General features: G+C 48.3%; 1 long non-coding RNA gene across 1 annotated transcript; it reads left to right on the top strand.

The window, feature by feature from the left end:
• The first annotated feature begins 4,912 nt into the window (after positions 1-4,912).
• Positions 4,913-24,946, top strand: LOC109280714 (uncharacterized). The gene is made up of 3 exons (XR_002087133.2): positions 4,913-4,989; positions 14,402-14,676; positions 17,459-24,946. It is a non-coding gene; the product is annotated as an uncharacterized LOC109280714 (long non-coding RNA).
• The last annotated feature ends 336 nt before the right edge of the window (positions 24,947-25,282 follow it).

The following is a 25,282-nucleotide window of genomic DNA, read 5'->3' as shown; positions in this document are numbered from 1 at the left end:
CAGCCAGTTCCCTGGTGATGCACCTGCTTTGGATAATATCTTAATTCTGCTCAAGATGGATTATTCCACTAATTTGGAGAAGGCTGCGAGGGCCTCGGGGATGTGTTCTATACACTCCTGACTGCAAATGCTTGGGTGAGAGGGGCTGCTCTGCAGGGGTCTCACTTTGCTATCAGTGTCCAAGTTCAACAAACAGCTGCCAAGTTGTGGAGACAGTTATTCACCAAGCTTATGTTTAAGGAACTTTTCTGTCCCTGGGCAGGGGGCCCAGGGGATGATGCATGTCACCTGCAGGAATTCATTTGCTGCTTGCTGCCACATACCTTCCATCTCCCTGATCATGCTATAGAAAAGTGAAATCTTCACAGAAAGTCCATACCTATCTTTCCTCTGCCTTTTCACATTCTCTTTGGGCTAGCAGGAGGTGTCTTTTGTCCTCCATGTTGCAGGGCTGAAATTCAGCCAACCCCCAGCCTCTCTGCTTCATTCCCTTTCTGCAGCAGGCAGGGAGACGGGTGGTCAGAACCATGGAGAGCTCATGGACTTTCCTGAGGGCTTTGTGGAAACAGCATAGACTCAGCCTGTCACTGGCCCTAGCTACAGGGCAAACATACCCCAGACTAAGCTTCAGTGCATGCTGTGCTGTTCTCCACTGGCGCTTTGGCTGGACTAATCGGCACTACTGAATGCAGTGACAAATTATCAGCCTAATTTTAACTTCCCTCCTCCCACCTGAGTGCTGTGTGCAGTCAGCTGTATAGTTTTTGGTTTAGGATAGTGGTTTCACACTCATTTAGCCCTGAAGACAGCCCCAGGGCTGGGCTGGTATGGACACTATGTGCAGCACACACTCTGGCCTGGCCCCATGTGCTGCTTGCAGTGAGCAAGCCAGATCCAGCCCCATCTCCCTGTTCAGGGTGGATTCAGAGCATACATTGTACACATTGCACAGGGCCAGTTTAGGGAATGTGCTGCACCTGGTGCCTGTTCAAGACTGGCCGTGCATGTTGGATTCAGCATGTTTAGCTAGAGTATGGGCCCAACCCAAACTGGTTCTGGATCCAGCATGCAGCGCCGGTCCAGCATGACTACTGTGTTCAGCCAGGCCCCACCCCCCTAGTGCAGTATACCCCCCAGACCAGCCCCATGGGCTGGGTGCAGCATGCTTACTAGCTCCAGACTGTGTGCAGCATGTGCCAGACAGGCTCCATGTGCTATGGGCGGTGTACAGTGTCAGTGCATGCTGCATGCTGTGAATGGGACCAGTCCAGTCCACTGTAGGCTGGATAATGGGGTTCTATGAGCTGGATCCAGCCTGCAGGCCATACCTTTGATGCCCTTGGTTTAAGAGGCAACTCACCCATTGTGCCTGATGGTGCTGCTGCCAGGTATGATCAGTTTGCTCTGTGGAGATGAATATGGCAGCTTATGAGAGTTAATACAGGTCCCTATGTGGTCACTACCCTTGCTGGTACCTGGGAAACAGCCAGACCCAACCAGACTCATAGAGGTGTGCAACAGTGACACAGAAAAGGACAGATTCCACTGTCGGATGCAAGTCCACACATGTGTTTATACAGAAGGCTGAACATCTAAGCCAGGAAACAGGATGTTCCCATTGGAAGTTAGATGAGTTGAGAAGAGGATGGTACTGGATTCCTTATGCTGGTGGATGTCTCTGGACCAGGTACAAAGAGCTGTATCTTTGCAGATCAGCCACTGACTCAGAGTTGTGTGATCAAAGGTGCCAACTGTGTCCCCTAACTGCTGGACTACAGCAGCAATGCTCTCTCTGTCCCTCTAATGTCCCAGTTCCCACATGAATGCCTCCTGTTTCTGATTGTTGTGGGCATTTCAGATCCTCCTCCCCTCTCAGATTTTGTTTTTCTAAGGCTGGAAGAAGGAGAGACTCTGCTCAGGGCTGGCCCATCCATGCATGCAAAACCTACAGCTGCAGGGGGCCCTCAGCCAAGGGGCCCAGTGCAGCCAGCATCCCCCCAGCAGGGAAGTGAAAGCCACAGTTTTAAACTCTGTGCCCATTTTCAGCACCAAGTTTAAAACTGCAGCTTTCACATTTGCTTCCCTGGCAGCTAGAAGCAGGACCCCTCCTCCACCAATGGGTTTGGGAGGGGGTGTGGCAGGGCCAGGGTCTTGCCTGAAGAGCCCCGCCATGCCTGCGGGGGAGGGGGCAGAGCTGGGCTGGGAGAGCCCCGTCTTACCTGCTCCCCACCGGGCCCAGCCCAGCCCAGCCCAGCCCTCCTCTCTGCATCTGCAGGGCTGCTCAGGATGGCTGGGCAGCAGCTCCCTGCACATGAGTGTAATGGGAGTGTGGGGAGTGAGACTGAGTTGTGGGCAGCTGCTGTGGGGGGAGCGAGAGGGCAGAGAACTCCGGAGAGGGGGGGTGTCTGTGTGTGTGTACCTTTTATTAGACCAACTAAATACAGGCAGTCCTCAACTTACAATGTTTTGAGTTACAACATTTCGCACTTACAATGTTTATAAATTGACACCCTGTTTCAACTTTATGATGTCAGTTTGCTGTTACAACACTTGATCCGATGCGATGCGATGCCAGCAAACAAGTTCACTGCATCGCTCATCTCCCTGGAGAATATCTGTCCAAACTTCCTTAGACACTTTCTTTAAGAAAGCAGACAAGGTGCCAGAGAAACCTGCAGCTAAAACTCCTGAGAAGACTCCAGCCAAGAACCCTTCAAAAAGTCCAACCAAGAGCCTTTCAAAAAGTCCAGCAAAGTCACCTCAAAGAAGTCCTTCCAAATCAATATGATTGCTACTTACAATATAAATACATTAATGTAGCTATATTACTCATCTATAATTGGTTGAGTACAAAATCCTGGGGTATTTTTAGTGAAAATAGCATATCGAGCCTTGGTTCAAGAATGAATCCCCCATTTATAGCATTGTTTCTTATGGGAAAATTGGTTCTGAGTTACAACGTTTCAACTTAAGATGTGATTTTCAGGAACCAATTGTGTCTCATGTGGGAGGACTGCCTGTAGTTAGAAACATTTTTCTTAGCAAGGTTTTGGCCTTAAAAGCCAATGGTCAGGCTGGGGAAGCATCTGCAGTTGGTGTGTGCTCTTCCTGGATGGAATGAATAGTAAAGAAGCCAGAGGCTGGGCTGCAGCAAGAAGGGCAGTCAGTGAAGATGTAAATTGAGGAGCCAGTGGATGAGAGGCAGGCTGGGCCAACTGCAGATGCTTCCTCAGCCTGATCAAGGGTTATTAAACCCAAAAACTTGCTAGAAAACTGTTCCCAACTATTTATCTGGTCTAATAAAGGATACCAGATTTGCCCAAAGAACCTTGTCTGCCACATGTATATGTACATTTGGGTGTAGTGGGGGTGGGTAGCAGGGAGAAACAGCAGGCATGTGCCCCCCAGCCCGGCAGGGTCCACCCTGCCTCCCGTGCCAGGACTAGGAGAGGAAAAGGCCACTCCCTCCCCCACCCTGAAGCCCAACTCCCATGGCGGGAGAGGACCTCCAATTTTGTGCTTGCCTAGGGCCCCAGTACACCTTAATCTACCTCTGTGCTCGCCACCCCCTCCCCACCACCAATGTCTTCTTCATGTCAGGGGGTCCTAAAGCTATGCCTTGCAGGGGGCCCCAAATATTTCTGGGCTGGCCCTGACTCTGCTACTTTGCCTCTCTTCCAGCGTACATGCCCAAGTCCTTCCATCCCCACTGAGTCATTCCCCTGATGTCTTGGATGCTGCTCACAGCTTGATATTCAGAAGCAGTGTGAGTTTGACCCATGTCCAAGCAGGGTCTCTGCAGCCTAGAGGGTTGTTGTGAGCAGAATCCCTTCAGCTGGTTGAAATTCTTAGTAAATATATTGTCCTAGGCCCTAAGGGGCAATCTCTTACCTTTATTGTTTTTATCATAACAGTTCTCCAATCCACAGACAGGATGAGGTTGGGATGAACCACGTATGGACTGAGTCACCTTCAGTGGGAGAGAGAATCACAGCATCAGGGCAGAGCTCAGCCTGTGGGCATTCCTCACCCTCCCTGGGAGCCCTGTTCTGCCTGGGATCATCCTGGGCTCCAGGAGCTGGCTCTGCCCTGGGTCCCTGAGGCTGAGCACCAGAAGGGAGGCAAGGGCACCGCATTCTCCCATTCCCAGCATGGCTTCCACTTCCTGGTTGCACATGGCAGCAGCACAGACTATATGTGTCCTGGAGTGCAAGGTGTTATGGAAGCCATAGTTTCATAGAAGCAGCTGAGTTTGTTGCTGCTTGAGGGAGATATGACCCATTTGTTGCTCTCCTAACATGGGCTTTGGTGGCAAAAAATGGGGTGAAAGTTCTCCTCCAGCAGCAGTGAACACCACCAACACTCCAGAGAACTATAATTCCCACAACACATTGCACTCCATGACACACACTGCTTCCAGTAGGCCTGTGCAAGTAGGCAACTATTTGATCCGGCTTCAGATCCGACCGCTTCAGATGTGGATCCAGCTGTTTTGGATGGCCATGATCCAATCTGGAGCTCTGGACCGGGTTTCCGTCTTGATCCGGCTGAAGTGGCTCCGAAGCTTCAGAACCGCCTCGGAGATCTGGCCATAGGGTATAATGAGGAATCAATGAAATATCTATAACTTTGTTGTTTTTTGTCTGATTTGGATGAAACTTGCAGGAGTTGTAACATCTGCTTAGAGCACAATGCCTACAAAGTTTCAAGAAGATCTGTGCAGGGGGTCGGGGAGACCTATGCCCCTGTCACAGAGCACGGAAGTGCCCTGCTCCTAAAGAGGGGAAACTGCTAGGGAGGGAGCCCTAGCAGTGACTAAGGCGCCCAGCTGTGGGTTGCCAGGGCAACCAAAGAAGGTCAGCTGACCAGAGGGGGCAGGGCCTGGCTCCCTTATAAACCCTAGGGGCTGGGGCCACACTCAGTTCCCTGCCAGCAATCAGAGAGGCAGGAGCTCCCTAAGCCAGGATACGGGATGAAGCTTGACCACAGGTACAGCTTATGGCAGCTCTAAGATGCTTGAGCAATGTTGTTATAGCCAGGTGGCTTATGTTTAAGTTATAGCCAGGAGGCTTGGGTTTGTGTTGCTGTTTGTTACACTGGTGGTTTGGGTGAGGCTATTAGGGGTTGAAGGAGGCCTCATAGGGAACCCACAGTAGCATGGGGGCCCCAGCACCAGTAAGGGCACAGCGTACAGGGCACATAGACCCCAGCCACAGAGAGGGGGCAGTTTATGGAGAGCCCCAGAGAGGGGGCAGCCTTACTGGGAAGCTCAAGTTGGGCATGTTGAGCCCCGGATAGGGGGCAGCATTATTAAGGAGCCCCAGTGTAGGCACGGAGAGCCCCAGGAGAGGGCAGCATTATTGGGAAGCCCCAGGGTGGGTGGGGTGAACCCCAGGAGAGGACATAGCATCACTGAGAAGGCCCCAGAGTGGGGGCAGCATTGTAGATAAGGCCCCAGAAAAGAGGGCACAGAGTGAGAGAGGGCTCTCCCTGGCCCTAGTACTGGAGGGAGTGCATCCAAGGAAGGAAGGCCCAGAGAGAACAGGAAGGAGCCAAAACAGTGATAGACCTGAGTCAATGATCATTCCATCGGCAAAGTGTGGACTACAGTGTAGGGGAGGAAGCGGAGCTGCAGATAGCGCCCCCTAGCAGCGGGGCAGTACAAGGGCAGCCTCCTGCTAATTAACACTGATTAATCAATTATCAACAAGGCATGGCAGGAGAGTAGGCAGGCTGTTGCCCCAGGAACAGGTGTGTGTGGGCCACATTAAGGTCGGCCCAGGGCGGATACCTGTCACAGCCCCAAATTCCTGAAAGCAAAACTCATGTCATGTGTATGTGTTACACCACAGGGGGCTGAAAACTGCAGGGGTGGTAGCCTCTGGTGAGGCCACAAAGCCTGCCAAGTTTCTAGAAGATCAGTGCAGGGGTTTGGGGGGAACTGCACCTTAAGCTGCTGACAAGAAAAACTCATGACATAGATGACCCTGTGGGTATTAAGTGGGCTGAAAACTTCAGGGATGCTGGCCCCTGCTCAGGCCACAAAGTTTGCCAAGTTTCAAGGAGATCGGTGCAGGGGCTTGGGGGAACTGCACCTCAAGCTGCTGACAGGCAAAACTCTTGACATGGGTGACACTGTGTTAAGCTGCAGGGATGCTAGCCCCTGCTGCGGCCATGGAGCCTGTCATCTGTTGAGGAGATCAGTGCAGGGGGGTTCTGGGGCCCTGTACTCCTAGCTGCTGACACCCAAAACTCATGACATGGGTGCTTGTGCAAGTGACTGTCTCTGTCTTGGGGCAGTTGATTATCTGTATTGATTATTTCCTCTCCTTGGTCTGTTTTTTGTAGATGTTAATCATTGCTAATTAACTGGCTACATTAGCTAAGTACGCATATTGAGCTGGTCCCTGAGTGAATCATGACTGATTGGTAACTGATAACAAAGTAGCTTAGCAGCCAGACCTTCAGTAGTCTTCTTCCCCCCCCCCCCCCCCCCCCCCCCCCCCCGACAGACAGTCAGTCCCACAAGCACCCATGTCACGAGTTTTGCCTGTCTGCAGCTAGAGATGCAGGGCCCCAGAAACCCTGCACCGATCTCAGGGGTGGGCAAAATGCGGCCTGCAGGCCAGATGCAGCCCGCCAGGCCATTCTATTTTGAAACTTGTCAGGCTTTGTGGCCTCAGCAGGGGCTACCACACCTGCAGTTTTCACTCCCCCTGTGGTGTAACACATGTGGCACGAGTTTTGCTTTCAAGAATTTGGGGTGCAGTTTCCCCCCAACTCCTGCACCAATCTTCTTGAAACATAGTAGGCTTCATGATCTCAAGAGATGCTATCATCCCTGCAAGTTTTATCCAAATCAGATGAAAAAGCAACGAAGCTATAGATATTTCATTGATTCCCCATTATACTCTGTGGCCAAATTGCCAAATTGGCTCCAAACCTCTTCTGAAGTAATGTGGAAGCTCTGAATCGATTCAGAAAGCCTAAAGCTTCCAGTGATTCAATTCATATTCATAGTTTCAGCCTCTGAATCATCCAAATCTGAATCATGATCCAAGCTTTGCATAGCCCTAGCTTGCACTGCTGTTTGCTGCTGCTCCTACATGCTGCCCAGTAGAAGAAGGGTGAGAGAGGACTGCACCTGCTGCATTACTTGCACATTATGTCTTTAGTGGTGGGTTTGGCACAACAGCCCTTGGCAAACAGATAAGGCTTGCAACTCCATTATTAGCTGAGGGGTCAGACAAAGCTTTGTACTGACTGGGAAAGTCCAGGGGTTCAGTCGGAGTCACCCTCCACTCCAGTAGCCCCTGTGGGTGTGCAGGATATCAGAGATGCAGCTTTACCTAAGCCACATCCTCCCTCCCTGATCTGCTTCCTCCCTGCCTCTGCTCCCTCCTTGATTTGCTTCTGCTCGCTCAGGAACTCTTCCTGCGATCGCAGCTGCTGGGAAGGAGACACAAGAGGCTTCTTGTTCAAGGGATTCCCCAGGTCATGGGAGGGGCTTTCACCATCCCCACATCCCTAGGGCCAAGCCAGAAGGCTGTAAACTTGAGAACCCATGTCTTATTTAATTCAGTCTTTAGTTTGGTGGCCAAACTTGAGGCTTGGTTTTCAATAGGGATGGACCCTGCAGCACTGCTTGACCCCCAGCTACAGGTGCAGAGGCTAAGCAGCCCTGGGGCAGCAGGGCCCTGAAGGTCTGGAGAGACAAAGCCCCTGTAAAAATCCCAAGTTATCAGTGTTCTGCCCCAAGTCACAGACAGGCCCCTGCCTAATGGCTTTATTCCTGAGACTTAAAATATAGGCTCTTAATGAAAGAGGCACATGCACTAAATTCAGAGCACAAGACCTTATCACTACTTCCAGATGCAGGGCCACTCTCCTGTTCCCCTTCAAAGCCCTCTTCTCTGTACCTTGAAGCTTCCTCAAAGTCTTTGTTAGAGCTAGATTTTGCTCAGACAAATTAGAGCACCTTGTTTCTAACTCATGGGAAATCCCCCATGGAAGAAGGAACTACTCCTTCTTGCACCTGGGGGAAAAAATCTGTCACTTTTTTTTATTTTCCTTTTGTGAGTCAGCTGAATGTCAGTGACATGGAGGGACCAGAGGCTGAGTCCCTGCAGGATCCTTGACCTTGGGGCAGGGGCAGCATAGACAGTGGCAGTAGCAGTGCCATCTCCCTCCACCAGGACTGATTAACAGTCTTCAGCTCTGAATGGACCAGGGCATTTCTTGGAATCAGAAAGGATTTCTGGTGACTGGGATGATTCCCCAGGTGCCAAGAGAGTCCAGCTCCACAGTCCTTCGGCAGCCACTCCCCAGCGCTGTCACTTCCTTGTGGAAAAGAGGAGGTGAATCCTTCCCACCACACAGATAACCCCAGAGCATGCATTTCAAGGGGAACAACCTCTGGATGGGAACGTTGTCAGAAATTTGTATTCAAGGGTAACCCTGCCTCCCATGCTGTGCTGTGCTTCCTGGGAAGATGTGACCTTAACACCATGTCCAGGGCCCTTCCTGGTATAGGGAGTGAGAAGAAGTCACCTACCTGCTCAATGTGCTCCTGATCTCCTAGAGGGGAGAGAGAACTCAGTGCCACTCGCCACACCCTAGTGACTCTCCTGAGCATGCTTGTCTCTCAGACTCCGCACCACACACGGGTGCAGTTTACCAGCCCATATATGTTGATTCCCCCAGGCCCATGTTTTAGGCCTTTCCCTTCCCTGTGCAGGGATCAGAAGGGTTCGGTGTGCTTCACCTGCAAGAAGTCACTCACTGGCTGCTGGCACTTCCCTTCCAGCTCCCTTTTCAGGCTGGTGAAACTGGAAGTCTCTACAGTGAGCCTGGTGACTGTTTCCTCCTGAGTCTTCTCATTTACCCTTTCCAGCTCTCCCAGCCAGGCCAGGAGGAGTTACTCTTCTTCCTCTAACAACTGGTGCACTTGCTCAAACTCGGGAACAATTGTCTGCCTCCTGGCTGCTGCCTTTTTCTGCCGTGAACAGAGAGAAGCCAGTTTGGGCATGGCAGGCCCCTTGGGAAGAGTCAGGGGATGTTGTGTGAGGCCTTGTGGACCTGAGTGTCCATGGAGCTCAGCTATGGACCTTCCTGGTCTTTGGAAGTAGTTAGAGTTGATCTCAGCAGTTGTTAGATGTCTTGCCCTGCTGGGCATCTGTGTACCCTGTTGTTTTGAAGGTTTTCACTGCAACAGAGCTAAAACCTTACAGTGGCTCCCCATTTCTCTTCTTCCCCCCCCCCCCCCCCCCAAGCAAAATCACTCTCTGGACAGATGAGTGAGTTTGCAAGGCCTGGTTGTGTGCACCTGCTACCACATACAGTCGCAGAACATGCACAATCCATCAAACACACAGAGAAGGGCGTATTCCTTCTTCCCTTCCCCCAGGTCATCCCAAGGGAAGGAGAACACCTGGAGTCTTTTCCCCACCCCACAACCAATAATGCTGCTGGGATAGTGGATACATGACCTATGACTCCTGGTGGCAGAAGGATTTGATACTTCATTATAGCACAGCTATATGTGCAGACCCTGCCCCAGAGACAGCAATCTAACTGTCCTACTGCACTTAATAGCAGTAGTTGTAGGAGAGAACGATCCAGCACTAGAAGGGATTATAAATCAAATCCAGCGCTCTAGCCAGACCCAGACTAGCACCCCTGTACTTTGCACTGCTGGGCAGCCTCCTGGATGGAAGCCACAGGGTGAGCTCGGTGTGCCTAGGACTCTTGGCAGATCAAGCACAGCAGCTTTTAGAACATGGGCCACAATATACTGCAAAGGAATCCAAAAGATTTAACACAAAATTAGAATTCGAGCACAAGGCTCCTTTCCCAGGGCACCTAGAAAGCAATGGGAAGGCAGAATTAGCTGTCAAAGTGACCAAAAGACAAATAGAAATGGCAAAAAGGACAGGACAGGATCTTTATCTGGTTTTGTTGGATTTGAACTGGATTTGACAATACACCGTCAGGGACTTGACAGTAGCCCAGCCCAAACATTGTTGGGGTGAAGAACCAGGATGCTGCTTACCACGAGGGACAGCCTGCTGCAATCTGATGGAGGGGAGCACACAATACACAGAAGTCTAAGAAAACATCAAGCCAGACAGGCAGCATGTTACAACAGAGGACACAGAAACCTGAGGCCTCCTGCTTAGGGGCAACAGTCTAGGTTCAACCACCCAGAAGCCAGACGGAAGAGCAGCAAAAGGCTGAAGTCCAAGATGTTGTTGGGCTAAGGCTCCGTGAAGGACCGAGTTACAACTGAAGGTTGACTGCTAAGAAGAAACAATCCTGAAGGAGAACCATCAGGGAGCCAGTATGCAGGGACAGAAGATGCCAGCACCCAGATGACCCTGATTAGGGCTTGGCCACCAGTTGGTCACAGGTCAGAGAGTCAGATAGAGCAAGAAATAGAAAGAGAGAGAAGTCCTGCCCCGGCTGGCACTTTTTTCAAAGACCTGCTTGCTCAATAAAAGCTCTCTTCCTAACAATCAGTGGTGCCCTCACTCCCTATTGAATTGCCCCTCAATATGCCCCTACAGCCTTTGGGAACCAAAAAGCATGGGTCCAAGCAACACCCTTCTCTCAATCTGCCAGTCAAGTAAGACTTTGGTCATCTGGGGGCTACTGAAGTTTTCTGAACTCATATTTAAGAGAAAAGGTTAAAGAAAAACAAATGAAAATGCTTCCAGGCAAGGGTCACCTACCAAAGGGTGGGTGCAGATACTATCTAGCCCCAGCTCCACTGGGAGACATTCTGAGCTGGGAGCTCACTCCCAGCCCCTGGTGTGGAGCCACAGCATCTCAGACAATTTTGAATAGTTCCCAAAAAGTGACATTTGAGACTGGTTCAATTGTTACATGTGTTTTGTGCGCGCACACATGGGGAGCAGTTCCACCACCTCATTTGCTTTGTAACAGAAGGATTTAATCACACTAGCATTTTGAGGCCTTCTGCATAGGGGGGGAGAGTCTCTCTCCTCATAGCACAGCTGTGGGTACACATCCTCTCACAAAAACAGTTTGACAGTTACAGCAGTAGGTGTGGGGAAAGAAAGATCCAAAGTTAAAGGGAGCTTATTCAAACCCAGCTGTACAGCCCAACCTGGGCCATCACCTACTTATATTGAACTGCTGGGAGTGGACAGCCTCTCCTATGGGAGCTGCAGTGTGAGCTTGGTGTACATGGTACCAGGGCCAAGATTCCTCGGGAAAAGATCTCCCTACACTTAGATCAGGTGATGTCTGTCTCAGTCCCCTCCCAGCACTGGGTGATGCAGATTCAGCCAAAGTTGTGCCCACAGCCCATGATCATCACTGGATCCTTGGAGAACTCCAGGCAGATGGAGCAGTTTGCTTCACCCTGGAGTTTTTTTACATGGTTCCCTGTGGCCATGGCTCTAACCCTGTCACTCTTTCCACTCAGTTTCACTTACCTGAACAAAAAATGTGCTCAGACTTGAGCAGTAGCTGGGTGTTTCCTTCCTGGAAATTACTGTGGGTGTCTACTAAGCTGGCAGGAGTCAGGCCAAAACCTAAAGATAAACATTTCTTCCATTTCAACTAATTTCTCAAAGGTTTAATTTCAAAGCTCTGAGCTGGCAAACTTTCCTGCAGACTTGCTGCATCTGCCTGAGAACGCTGCTGTTTCCCCATCGTGCTGGAGAAGGACGGTGTAATTCGCCTCTCATACTGGCCCAGCCCTAGCCAGTCTCCCTATGAAGCCCTGAACAGGGATCAGCAGGAGTTGGCCCTTGAGATCTCACAGAGGAGATACAGAAAATAACACACTGTCTTCATTGCCACAAAGTATTCAATATCTGGTCAGAGAGTCTGCCAGCTCCCAGGTGTCCCAGGTCTTGCTGATGTCCTTAACTCTGTGGTATACGCAGGGCATATCTAGATGTGCAAGTAAGGAGAAGCAATGAACTCTGGCATTTATCATGCCAGAGTTTATTGCTTCCAAGTGATGTATCTTCACGTGTGCCCAGGACCACAGCACATTGAGCCAGGCTGGAACAGCCCTGGCTGGCAGGGGGCCCAGAGAGTCAGCCTGACAACCTGGGGCTGCTCCTACCCAGCTCAACATGCTGCAGAAGGGCTGGCTGGGCCATGACAGTGCTCTAGTATGAGGCTAGCCAGCAGGCAGCTCAGCACTGAAGTACCTTTGTACCACAGCCTGCCCCATTAGTGTCTACACATGCGCTATACAGTGAAGAACATTACAAACCCCATCCCCCACCCCCATCAAAAAATAATAATTAAAGGAGCTGGGATACGTTTATGGAAGGGATACTAAAAGGGAAGTTCTGGCCATCCAGTAAGAGGGTGCTGTATGGAGTTCTTGTTATCTGCAAGTTACAGAACAGAATGGAGGTGTTTGTTTTTCCCCCATGCTTCTGGGCTTTGCTGATTGCCAAATGGGGCCAGGAAGGATGTTTTTTCCATTCCTGCTGCCGGAGGTGCCTGGGATTTTTTTTAACTTTCCTCATAAACACTGGGTGTTGGGTACAGCCAAGGCTGGAGATTTTGACTGGGGCATGCCAACACTCCTGATGGGACTAAAACCTGGAGGTTCCTCATTAAAGTTCTTGCCCTGCAGTTGTTGGGCAGGTAAGAGAAGAGGCCCCTGTGTTGGAGGGGTTTTCTAGGACATGACACAATGTTTGCACCTTCCCTACAGCCCCTTGCAGCCCACATTTCAGATTTGGATTCAGATTGATTCAAGGTCTCCATTTTGGTTGCCAAATCTTGGGTCCTGACTCTCAGAGGGGTTGGGTTTTTGCAGTTCCCACCAACTCTGCCCATCAGCTGCTGTGAATGACAAGCAGTTCTAAAGCATGAACCTGTTGGACTCTGTTTGGGGAGACGCCATAAAGATTTTCTGGCTAAATCTGGATCTTAATAACTTTTTGAAGCCACACGGTAAATGAATCTGAGATGCCCTGATGCCTGGGCCCTGCTATATCTGCTCATTTTGTTGACACTGTTTTATAATTAATCTAGTTATCAGTCATCTGGCCAGATCCATCTCCTCCTATGGCCAAAGAGACCTGTCCTCATGTCCCTTCCCATATCCTTTCCCAGCGCTTGTGAATTTCCTCAGAATCTCCTGGACAACAAGGGTTTTCTGAGAGAAATCCCAGAGTCTCCTTCCCAGCTCAGGAGCCATCTCCATAGGCTGCTGGAACTTCCCCTTCTTGCACGTGGGTTACACTCCACTCTGCTGGGCTCAGGCAGGTGGCTCTGAACTGCATGTGTCAGGAGGGGAGGATCCTTGTCTAGACTCCCGGGGCTATAAATTAATTCACTGATTTATGAAAGCTCAGATTCTTCCTGTTGGAGGAATTCTCTTGGGGGGAAGAAGTTTTTTCAGGCCCTGTGTTTGTGCACAGGTGCACCCACAGACTTTGGGATCCAGCACTGGGTAGGCAGAAAGAGACAAGAGCCTACACATTTCTAATAAGAAGCCCCTTCTTGCCTACATCCCCCATTTTGTGGATTTCTTTTTCCGTTTGAGTATTGGCAGAGACCTAGCACACTCATTGCATGAGTGTGGCAAGGCTCAAAGCAAGCCAGAAAGCTCAAGTGGCTTTTTGTTGAGAAACTTAAAAACCACATCCTCATATCAGTTGAGCTATGTGCCACTAAAGAAAGCAAAAGAACTAAAATATCCACTTCAAAGCAAATCCTGTAAAAGACGAGAAAAGCCAAGGTACATTGAAAGCACAACTGTATATATATCCTGGTGAATATATTCCTCCTTTGATTAAACCTATTTCCCAAAGCAAACTACCCATATCTGTCTAAAATGTATGCTAAATCAGTCTGCTGCATCTAACCTAACTCACTTATTGTTCCCGGTGACCTTTGATCCTCACTACCTCACAGTGCATTTTAATATTTTACCTGTCTCACCTTTGACCTGGTATTCTGTATTTTATATTTTATACTTTTAACTTTTAAAAGTATAATGTATTCTTTAGAGTAAGTCATGCCTTGTATTACTAGAACTACTATTGTAAGAATGCATTGGAATTATAATCACTGAAACTGCATTGCTGCACTGGGGCTGGTTTCCTGAATGAACGGGAGCAAATCTGAGGGAGTAAGTAACTGAGTAGCAAGCAGAGTCAGCTGGGTTACAAGTTAACAAGTGGCAATTAACAGCTCCAGCCTCAGACTGACTGGAGGAAGGTATCAATGCAATTGCCTTGAACTTCATTGTTTGTTCAACAAGGTATCCAGTGTTTGTTAATCAGCTCTGGAAACCGGTTCCTGGGACTAGGTGTCCAACCGACTGCACCTGCACCCCTTAACAATACCATTGTTAAAATAATCAAAACCATAAACTAACTCCTGAAATCGCACCTACCAGCAGGCAGAGACCCCTGAGACTACCAGCTTTCATGCAGTACTCAAGACCCACATGGGACAGCGACCTCCAAATTGGGCAGCCAAGATGATGCTGGGAGATCACACAAGTCTGCCAGAGAAGGGATAAAAGGCAGTGAAGTGTGACCCTCAGTGGCGCCCCCACATCCAGCACCTGACTTACCGAGACAGGAGGACAAGCAGGTGACCCCTTTTTGGAGAAGACACCACCCAGGAGGAAGCTGACCATTGACAGCAAATCTGCAGGGCCTCAGATAGGTAGATATACTAACACCAGTACCCCCACAATTACTACAGCAGCTACTATATACGCTATACTACATGGGTTTGAATGACATGGGTTTGAATAAGTGAGTGCATGTGTGTGTATATGTGTTAAGGTGACCAGTACACATCATAACCTCCCAGAAGATGCATTTATAATTTTATTAAAACTTCACATCCCCGTCTAATAAACTAGAATTTATAGTAATCCTGTGAGTTGGTCCTTTGTAGCCAACACATTCATTAATGCACCATAATTATGGCACATTAAGTTTAGTACCTGTAATGACAGGTACTAACATAATATGCCATAATCAGTGCTACTGTGTATTAGTGGAAATGGTCTTTTAGTGATGTAAATGCTCAGTAGACTAAAACTACTGTGCATCAGCACAGGTTTTGCCTGCTGCACTAATGTGCAGTAGGATTAGTCTACTGCACTTGAAGGGTCTTGTGTAGACACACCTACAGTTACTATGGCCCCAGGGAATTTACCTGTGAACAGACTCCTGCTTGTTCCCTCTCCAGGCTGAAATCAATGGGCACCTACCAGATATGGCTGGGTTCTCCCCTCTCTATTCAATTTCACTTGTAGCAACTGGTTTCTTTCTTCCCTCACAGTCTTCAAACAGGCCTGAAGATTTTCCTAAAGAACAGAAGAGTTGAGCTATTTTGCCTTGAGGAGTCAGAGTAGTGAGGTGCCTGGGATGTTTTTTGTGGTTTTGGTTTGTGGGGTGGAAGTGAGGGGTTTTTTTATTTCACCTAAATGCCAAGACTCTGAAGTTCCTTGGAGACCCAAGTCAACTCCTGGCATTACAGACAGCTTAGGAGTGAGTTTGAGCAATTGCTAGAGTTCAAGACACTGGCAATTCCTTTGGCCTGTTCCTAGTCTACTAACCTTGTGATTGAAGCTTTAGTCATCATTTAGTTATTCCAGTTCTGCCAATGATTCCTTTATTTCCTAGTGCAAATTGATTTTTGAAAGGAATCGGACAGATACTTTAAAAGCTCTCCACTGCCTCCTACCTTTGTGGATTTCAGTAAATGTTGTAATGTTGCATAGGAGTAGATGAGGATAAGTGAGGCTAATGGCCTTGTTACACATTATACTTTGAGCTACTCAAGTATTAATCAGTATGGGTGCACCTACATGTGCAATTAAGCTATAAAGGCCTACTACACTGTAAACCTTCCCTGGGAGCAAATCTGCTCCCAAAGGAAGCAATACAATACAAGCCTGCTCCTACCCTGCTCTGGTCCCCTGCAGCAGTTAGCCCCCAGGATGCTAACCCAGGGACTAGCTGAGAGCATGAGACCTGGTCCCAATGGGCACAGGGCTGGGAGACAGCAGCTGCTGCAGAGCTCTCCCAGCCCTGTACACATGGGGACAAGTCTTGTGCCCAGCTGGGCTTCCCCACACAGCCAGGGGTTGGCCAGGAGCTGTCCTGCTTCTGGTTCAGCTCCCAGCCAGTCCCTAGCTGAGGGAAGGTGCTTTTGGAGGAGCCATTGTCCCTGCCCCAGGAAGCGCCAGATAATGGGGACCTGATCCAGTCCCCTACCTTGCTCCCCCCATACCTCTATAGACTCCAATCTTGTACCCACCTTTGCCTTCAACTTGGCTAGCTGGCATAGGCTGTTCAGGCTCTTTGCATGAGGTTGCACCCCTGGGGGTGGGAAGGTCACACACCCAAGGGCAGGAGGGGGAGTTGGCTTGGTGCCAGATCTGCCTTCTGAGTAGTAGAGGTCAGGGGGTGGAGAGTTTATCCGCACAGCACAGGAAGGTGTGGGAGGGGGCAGTGCATCCTGGCAGTATGGAGGTCTGCAATTTAGGTGGCTTGTGTGTGTGCAGTGGACACACATTAATGGGACATGAGCATGGATCAGAGAGAAACCTAAACTGGAAAGGAATAACTTTAAGCTGCTTGTGCTTAAAACTAGTTTCAGGTGTTAATATGTAGACAATCCTGAGGTTAAAGAGCTACAGGAGCCACTTAAAATTAATATGTAACAAGACCCTAAGATAGTTAACTGATGTCAAGCATACAGGCAAAGGAAGTGGTAACAGGCAGGAAAACAGTTGAGCTAGAGTAAAGATGAGAGATGCCACATCCGTACAGTAATATGGAAATGAGAAAACTGCTTAGAACTAGTCTGACTACAACATGATAAAATTAGGAGATTGACTTTCACTATTACAAGGTTGTTTGTGGAGCTTTAGGAATGGGTTTGGCAAGTACTTGTATGGGATGGTTTTCACCTGGCTTGAGCAGGGGGCTGAACTAGATGACCTTCTGAGGTCCCTTCTAGCCCTACTTTTTTCTGATTCTCTCTAAGCATTGGAAAATCCCTGGATTTAGTCTCTGAAAATTTAGGTAAGAGTTTTGCCCTATCATCCTGGCCACCTATTTATGATTTTTTAGATATTAGAACTGAGTAAATTTAGAGATTAAAGTGTTTTTCTCTTTCTGGCGCTATAACATTTTGCAGCTTATCAGGTCTAGAATCATTTTTGTCATCTGGGACTTTCAACATTTTTAACCATGATCTGTAACCGTTGTTCAGACTCTAATGATTTAACTATTTTTGTCCATCTCTGTAGCAGACTTAGGAAGATTATGGTATTTCATGGTGAGGTATGTACTTCCTCTATTTTCTGGTTGAGAGTTTAATTTAAGTTTTCCTATAACCATGGGCCACTCAAACCTACCTTGGTCCCACAGACCATATTTGAGGGTCAACATGTTTAAACACAATTACCCCAAATTTCTTTTTCTAGCCTTTTCACTGCAGTAGGGGCCTCCCAGATCTGGTCACATCAGTAGCAGAAGGGGAGAGAGATGGAAGGTGTCAGAAAACCCAATGTAATGTAATGCGTTGTGTGCACTGAAAATGCAATATGAGCGTGTGACAGGAGGGGGAGCAACCTTGTGGAGAGTTACTGACTGACCATGGACCACAAATCCCAGAGGCACCTGGAAGCAGGAAGTGGAAGGGACAAGAAACCCTGCAGACCTCTGCTGCTAGACTGCAAATCCCAGGAGACCTTGGTGGAGCAGGAAGAAGTGGGGGGATCTGGGAGCCTGGGCTGGCTACTGCCAGGAGTCCTGGGGGTGATGGTGGTGCTGCTGTGAGCTGGACTGAATGGGAGAAAAACCCCTGCATTGCGCAGACGAACCACAGACCAACTGCACGTGATCCCCGATCTCTGTGCAGCCCTGAACAGAGCGACTCTGGACTAAAGGCTGGTTCTTGGGAACATCCCCAGAGGTGGGCCCGGATTCTACGTGCTGAATGTATGTGCCCTGGCGGTGCTGACCACTACCTGTTTGCTCATCCTCTAAGTGTATGTTGTTATACTGTGAATGCCTATTTACCTGAATTTGTCCTTTCCTGTTGGCCTCTTGGCTTGTGACTGAAACCCCTAAGACACTTGCTATGAAGTAAATCCCTCACTGGCTGTTGTGATTGCATCTGACACTGCAGGGGTCTGTTACACCGAGAAGGAATCAACCCATAAGTAAACTAATGGTTTCCTACCTTGTATTCCTGGGCAGTCTCGCTGCAGCTGGGTGCACTGAGGATCTGTCACACGCCAGGTAGACAGTTGTTCCATCCTCAGACCACAGGAGTTTCAGAGCCTGGTGCTCTCCAGACACCCTCTGCCTTTCAGCTTCTTCAGCTGTCCTCTGGGTTATTTCTATACCGTTCTCCAGCTGCTTGTTCAAGAGGTTGCTCAGGAGAAAGGTCTCACCAAGGGCAGCAGGTGTTTGTAACCAGCCCCTCCCAGCAGTGAGTGATGCAGGCTCTGCAGACATTGTGCCCACAGTCCATAAGCATCTGCAGATCCTTGAAGAACTCCAGGCAGACGGAGCAGGTGGCTTCATCCTGGAGACTTTCGAGAGGGCTCTCAGCAGCCATGGCTCTGAGAAGGGAGTGTGACAGGTTGTTTCACTTTTCTGAGTTCAGGAAAGTGCTCAGCCTAAAGCATCAGCCAGGTATTTTCCTTCCTGGAAAGGATTCCTGTTGTCTGCTGACCTGGCAGCTCCTGGGCACAGCTGTCTCTTAGCTCTTGGGCTGCCAAGGAAGCTGTAGCACACAGGGAAGCAGAAATTTGTGACAGTTGCTATTTTTGCAGCCTGCCATTGAAGTAGGTGATCGAGGCATCAGTTTAGTTATGCTAACATCCTTCCAGGTCCGTGGATTCAGGCCTTTCCCTTTTCTGCAAAGGATGGGAGGGGTTCAGTGTGCTGCATCTGCAGGAGGTCACTCGCTGGCTGCTGGCACTTCCCCTCCATCTTTCTGATCATTTTGTAGAGATGGGAATCTCCTCAAAGAGTTTGGTGACTTTTTCTCCCTGAATCTTCTCCCTTTCCAGCTCTTCAAGCCAGGCCAGCCAGAAGCGTTCCTGTTTTTCTAGGAAACCATTCAAGTTCAGACACAATCTTCCACCCCTTGGCAGCTTTGTTTTCCTGCCACAATGAGAGAGTAGCCTGGGAAGACTCAGGGGATGTTGAGTAAGACCTGGTGGGCCTGACTGTCTGCAGAAGGTCCCCCAGAGCTCCCATGGTTTTTGGCAGTACTTGGGGCTGCTCAGCATCTCTGGCCCTGCCTGGTAGCCATGCACCTGGTTCTTCAAAGATTTTTCTGCAGCCCTGAGGACTAGAAACCTATGTAGGGGAAAAATCAATGGCTCCTTCTGAGGAAAGCTTCCCCTTCGCCACAGCTGAGTGGCCTGGTAAGGCCTGGCTGCATGTACCTGCCACCTCCCACAGCAACATGCAGTCACAGCATATCACACCTAGCACCACCAAATGCACAGAGAAAGAGACACCCCCTGCTCCTGCTCCCCCCAGTCATCCTGATCACCAGGAACCACAAGCAAAAAGTTATTCTACTGAGCAGGCTGGAGGGTGTGTGGGTTTGGGCCCTGTTGTGTCTTATTGTGTTTTCCTTATACTGTCCCTTGAAGGCCAAAGCCGTCATGTCCAGCACTGCAGGGTTCAATTTGCTTGTGGCAATTTTGCAGCACTGTGGAGGGGACTCCATTTTTCTCTGCCATGAGGAGCCAGAGGCATTCTTGGTTTCTCTCCGTCCACAGGACTGAACTGGGTCAAGTCAGAGGTAGAGCAAGTATATGTTCTGTACACATATACAAAGGGCATTTGTTAAGATCCACCCTGATTCCAGAGAGTTATAATAATGAATAACTGTTAGTTCAACCCAGGAGTGTCCAGAGTGTTGTTGCTGAACTTGCAACATATCATCTGGCGATGAAGATGGGATCCTTTGCTGAAAAGACACCCTTAGATTGTGGGATGACATTCTGAGACCCTGGCTGTGTTTTGTGATCAGAGGAAAGTTTTTTCTTCTTCTTCTTTTCTCTCTATTACAGCTGATGTTAGTTAAAATGGCCACATTGGGGCATGTAGAAGAATTTGATGCGAGCCAGACAGCTTCTTGGGAATCCTATGCCAAGAGGCTGTCCTATTACCTGGAAGCCAACAAAGTGGAAAACCCAGCACAGAAGTGCGCAATCCTCCTGACAGTCTGTGGTGCCAAAATATGTGCCATTGCCCGTTGCCTCACAGCACCTGCCTTACCAAACACTAAATCTTATGCTGAACTAATTTCTTTGCTAAAGGCACATTTTTGCCCAAGGCCATCTGTTACCCTGCAGAGATTTCATTTTTTTTAAATGGGACCAAAAGGCCAACGAAGGCATAGCAGATTACCTGGCTGAGCTCTGTCACCTTGCAGAATTTGGTGAGTTTGGTGATATTCTGGATGGCCTGCTTCATGACTGTCTTTTTTGTGGGGTTCTAGATGAAGTAATCTAAGATCGCCTGCTCTCTGAACTAGATTTGACCTTGGCTACTGAACAAGAAAAAGCCTTGGCAGCTGAAGTAGCATCCCATAACGTGAGAGAAATTCACCAGGTGTTCTCCAGCAATGTCCACTTACTCCAAAAAGATCAAGAATCAGATCATCACCAGCAAATTCAGCAGATTATACCCTCACCAACAGCACCATGTAAACCAATTAATCCATAGACATATCTGAGTCGTGGCAGCCAACATAGACAAAGGGAGTGCAGGTTTAGGAATGTGGAGTGTCGTACCTGCAAGAAGAAGGGCCACATAGAGAGGGTTCGCCACTCGAAGGCCAGTTCTGGAAGACAAAAAGACTGTGGCAAATGTATTCACTCCCAAACCACTGTCATATTGAATGTAATATTTGAATGTTTGTAATAGTTGCCCATTAGCCAGTTTAGGAAGACAAGATTCATCTTCTTATCTAGGCCATTGTTTTGGCCTGCGTGCGGAAGGTCCTGACTTTCCTCAAAGTCTTACCTTTTGAATTTTATCTTTAGAGGCCTTTAACAAAGTTAACATAAAAATAACCCTTAAGCAAACATCCCACATTCCGAGAAATCAAACCTAGGAGCCTTTTAAAAGATTGGAAAGAAAGGAAATTCCTCAAAGTAATTAAATGATCAACAAAAGAAACTAATTACCAAGCAAAAGAATCTGTTAAGAAAGATCTGAGCCCAAATTTGGGAGTAGTGACAGGTTTCAGTAGGAGGGGCCCAAGACAGCAACTCACTTAATAAAAACTGTAACCTACTGTTCCAATTTGGAGGTAACCTCACTTGCAGAACAATGAAGGAAGAATCGCAAGTGTAGGCCGGATCAGACTGATCACCTGAACCACCCTCTCCGTGAACACGAATCTCTTAGTTCACGCTGAAGCTGCGGAGCACCCGAAAGGGACTGAAGGAAGGGGACTTAGTCCTATCAGTATTGAGGCCAGCCCATTGAACCGTATTGCTGAGGCCAACCCATTAAATTGTACTACTGAGGAATGAAAGCATATCTAGATGTTTGGCTTCTCGGAATTCTAGGATTTTGATTGTAAGTATATTATGAAAAATAATAGTATTGATTCAAATTTAACTTTTAGTTGTAATTGTTTTAAAGAAGTGCATTTGGAGCATTGTTTCTGATATATGTTGTTATTGTGTTCTTAATGTTTGTGGTATTTCTTAAAGCTAAGCAGTGTTATATGCGTAGCAAAGAATTTTAAAGTAAAATTGTGTTGTATGAATTAAGTGTGCAATCGTTGTGAAATCATGCAAGTAGCTAAAAATTTCCCCAGCCAGTGCATCAAACGAATCAGTAAGTTGTGTGGGATCTTCTCTATTCCATAACCCACTAGAGACAACCACTCATGGATTAGAGTTCTCCCCAGAACATGAGGTACAAAACCATGTTTGATTCAAAATGTCGGTGTTGTTGAAACTCAAGGTTCTGAGATGATTGTAATTGTAGTAATAAATGGAAAGAAATGCAAAATGGAAGTGGGCTCAGGTTTGGGAGTATCCCTCATAGATGAAAACACATTCTTCAAGTTGTTTTGGCACCCTCTCCCCAAGTTATTGAAACCTGAGTGTTGCCTGCATGACTACAATGGACAGACTGTGGAAACTCTAGGTAGCTGAAGTATAGATGTCCAGTATGGATCTGTTAGACAGCGTCTACCCCTCATTGTCACTAAGGGTTCCTGCAAAAGTCTTCTGGGGAGAAATTGGTTCTCACCATTGGAAATCAGTATTCAAGGCATACGCAGTCTCTGCACAGAAAGTCTGCAAAGGCTTACAAGGGAGTTTCCCCACCTATTCTCTGAGGAATTAAGAACTTACTGTGGTCCGCCTGTGACGTTCCAAATGGATCCTGTGGTAGCCCCTATCTTTATGAAAGCTTGGAATGTACCTTTCACATTGCAGCCAAAAATTGATGCAGAATTAGATCGGTTTATCGCGCAAGAGTTCCTCAAGCCAATTGTACATACAAGCTGGGCCACACCAGTTGCTCCCATTTTAAAACCTAATGGCAGTGTTCACATCTGTGGGGATTACAAGTGCACTGGTAATAAAGCACTTAAGCAGGACCCACCCCCAGTGCCTGCCATTAACCAGTTACTGTCTGTTCCTGCAGGAGGGAAGATTTTTCCCAAACTTGAGCTTGGTAAAGCCTATCAGAAATTGATAGTGGATGTCAAGACTACTGAGGCCCAAACAATAATTACACTCTGGGGAGCATTCTGTGTCAAGCACCACCACTTTCGAATTTCTGTAGCACCAGGAATTTTCCAGTGGTTCATGGAGAAATTGCTAGCAGGAATTCCTGGGGTTGTTCCATACTTGGATGATGTGTTGATAATGGGGCTGTCTAGAGAGAAACTCACTGAGAGACTCAGAGAAGTTTTACAGAGATTTGATAAAGCAGGTATCAGAGTAAAAAAGAGAGAAATGTCAACTGGGAGTTTTCAGCATCAACTTTCTGGGATATCAGATTGATGCTTCTGGCATTCACCCAGCTGAAGACAAGGCAAGAGCAATACATGATTCCCCTATACCAAAATGCAGACAGGATCTTCAAGCACGCTTAGGACTTCTCAGTTTTTATCACATCTTCTTGAAAGACAAAGCCACCATAGCAGAGCCCCTTCATTACTTACTGGATAAAGGAGCTCAGTGGAAGTGGAAGCTCTCCATCAACTGTTTGCAACCCATGGAGTGCCCGACACTATCATTTCTGATAATGGCAGTGCATTCACCTCAGCAGAGTTCCAAGATTTTGCCAGCCGCAACCTCATTCAAACTGTTACCATTACACCTTGCAGGTCAGAGGCCAATAGGCAAGCTGAACGAATGGTGCAGACTGCAAAAGATGCACAGAAAAGGATTGTTGTAGAAGACTGGCCAGATTTCTGCTTGCTCAACATGTAATTCCTTGCCCTAAAACAGGGTCCAGCCCATCAGAGCTTCTTATAGGTTGTCATCTCAAGACATGCCTTGACCATGTTAACCCAGACCTTGTGTGAGACATGCAGTTTAGGAAAGAAAAGGAGTTGGACCCCGCGTTGGCATCTGGTACTTTACTTCTTTTCATTCCACAAGAAACTGTGTTTGCTCAGAACAATGGGACAGGCCCAGAGTGGGTTCAATCTAAAATTGTGGGTGTCACAGGGCCCATATCATATACAGTCAAATCTGATGATAGGCAAGTTTGGAGACATCATATGGCCCAGCTGCTTGGGCATTCTCCTGCTGATAACCTTACACTTGAGCAATTTCCAAGCACCAACAGACATGGATTCATTGGGGAAGTGCCAACCTGGTTCCAGCAATGCAAACCCTTTTTCATCACCGTCAGAAGGAAGCGTCACTGTTGAGTCTCCAGATAGGCTGACAGGGCCGCCATCTGCTGAACTCCTCACTGAGTCTGGTTCTATGGGAAGACCACAGCAGAAGTGGAGTCTTCCCAAATGGCTGGCTGGCTCTTCTGGCTAGGGGGAAGGAGTGTTGTTTCATAGACATTAAGGGCTGGAAGGGACCCCGTGAGATCAAGTCCAGCCCCCCTGCCATAGGCAGGAAGTCAGCTGGGGTCAAGTTATCCCAGCAAGAAAAATATCCAGATGTTTTTTGAAAGAGTCCAGAGTAGATGCTTGCACCACCTCTGTGGGGAGTCTGTTTCAGACCCTGGATACATGCACCATTAGGAACTTTTTTTTAACATCTAGTCTAAATCAGCCTTCCTGGAGCTTATGGTCATTAGACCTTGTTATAGCTTGGGGAGTTCTGGTGAACAGCTGTTCTCCCAGGTCCTGAGGTACCCCTCTTATATAATTGTAGGCTGCTACCAAGTCCCCCCCCCGAGCCTTCTCTTTTCCAGACTGAAGAGTCCCAAATCCCTCAGCCTCTCCTTGTATGGCCTGCCCTCCAGGCCTTGGGTGGCTCTCCTCTGGACTCTCTCAAATTTTTCCACATCCCTCCTGGTGTGGAGGGCCCAAAATTGGATGTAGTACTCCAGCTGCGGCCTCACCAAGGCCAAGTAAAGTGGGAGGATGACTTCCCTGGTTTTGCTTGAGATGCATCGGTAGATGCACACCAGAGTTTGGTTTGTTTTGGCAGCCACAGCATTGCAATGGTGACTCATATTCATCTTGTGGTCAGTTGGGACCCCCAAGTCTTTTTTGGTTGTGGTGCTAGCGAGCGTAGCACTGCCAAGCCTGTAAGTATGTTGAAGGTTCTTCCTACCGAGGTGCAGCACCTTGCACTTCTCTACATTGACGGCCATCAGGTTTTGGTCAGCCAACCTTGAGAGTGTGTCCAAGTCAGCCTGTATCCCCAGCCTGTCCTGCTGTGTGACCGCCCTCCCCCATAATTTGGTGTCATCCATAAACTTTGCCAGTTTGTATCTGACTCCCGACTCCAGATTGTTAATGAAGATGTTAAAGAGTACAAGTCCAAATACCAAGCCCTGAGGGACTCCACTGGTCACCCTACACTACACTGATATGCTCCTGTCAACTAGTACTCTTTGGGTCCAACCCCATAGCCAGTTACCTAGCCATCGGATCAGAAGATGATCAAGGTCACAGTTCCCCAGCTTAGCCATGGGGACATTGTGGGGAACTAGGTTGAAGGCTTTCTTGAAATCCAGATATATGACATCCATGTCATCTCCCTTGTCTAGGGCTTGTGTCACCTGGTCATAGAAGGAGATGAGGTTGGTTAGGCGAGACCTGCCCATCACAA

The sequence above is a fragment of the Alligator mississippiensis genome, chromosome 11 (genome assembly GCF_030867095.1).
Source record: "Alligator mississippiensis isolate rAllMis1 chromosome 11, rAllMis1, whole genome shotgun sequence".
NCBI lineage: Eukaryota > Metazoa > Chordata > Crocodylia > Alligatoridae > Alligator > Alligator mississippiensis.
Note: the sequence above shows the minus strand (reverse complement) of the source record. Positions and strands in the feature narration are given on the sequence as shown.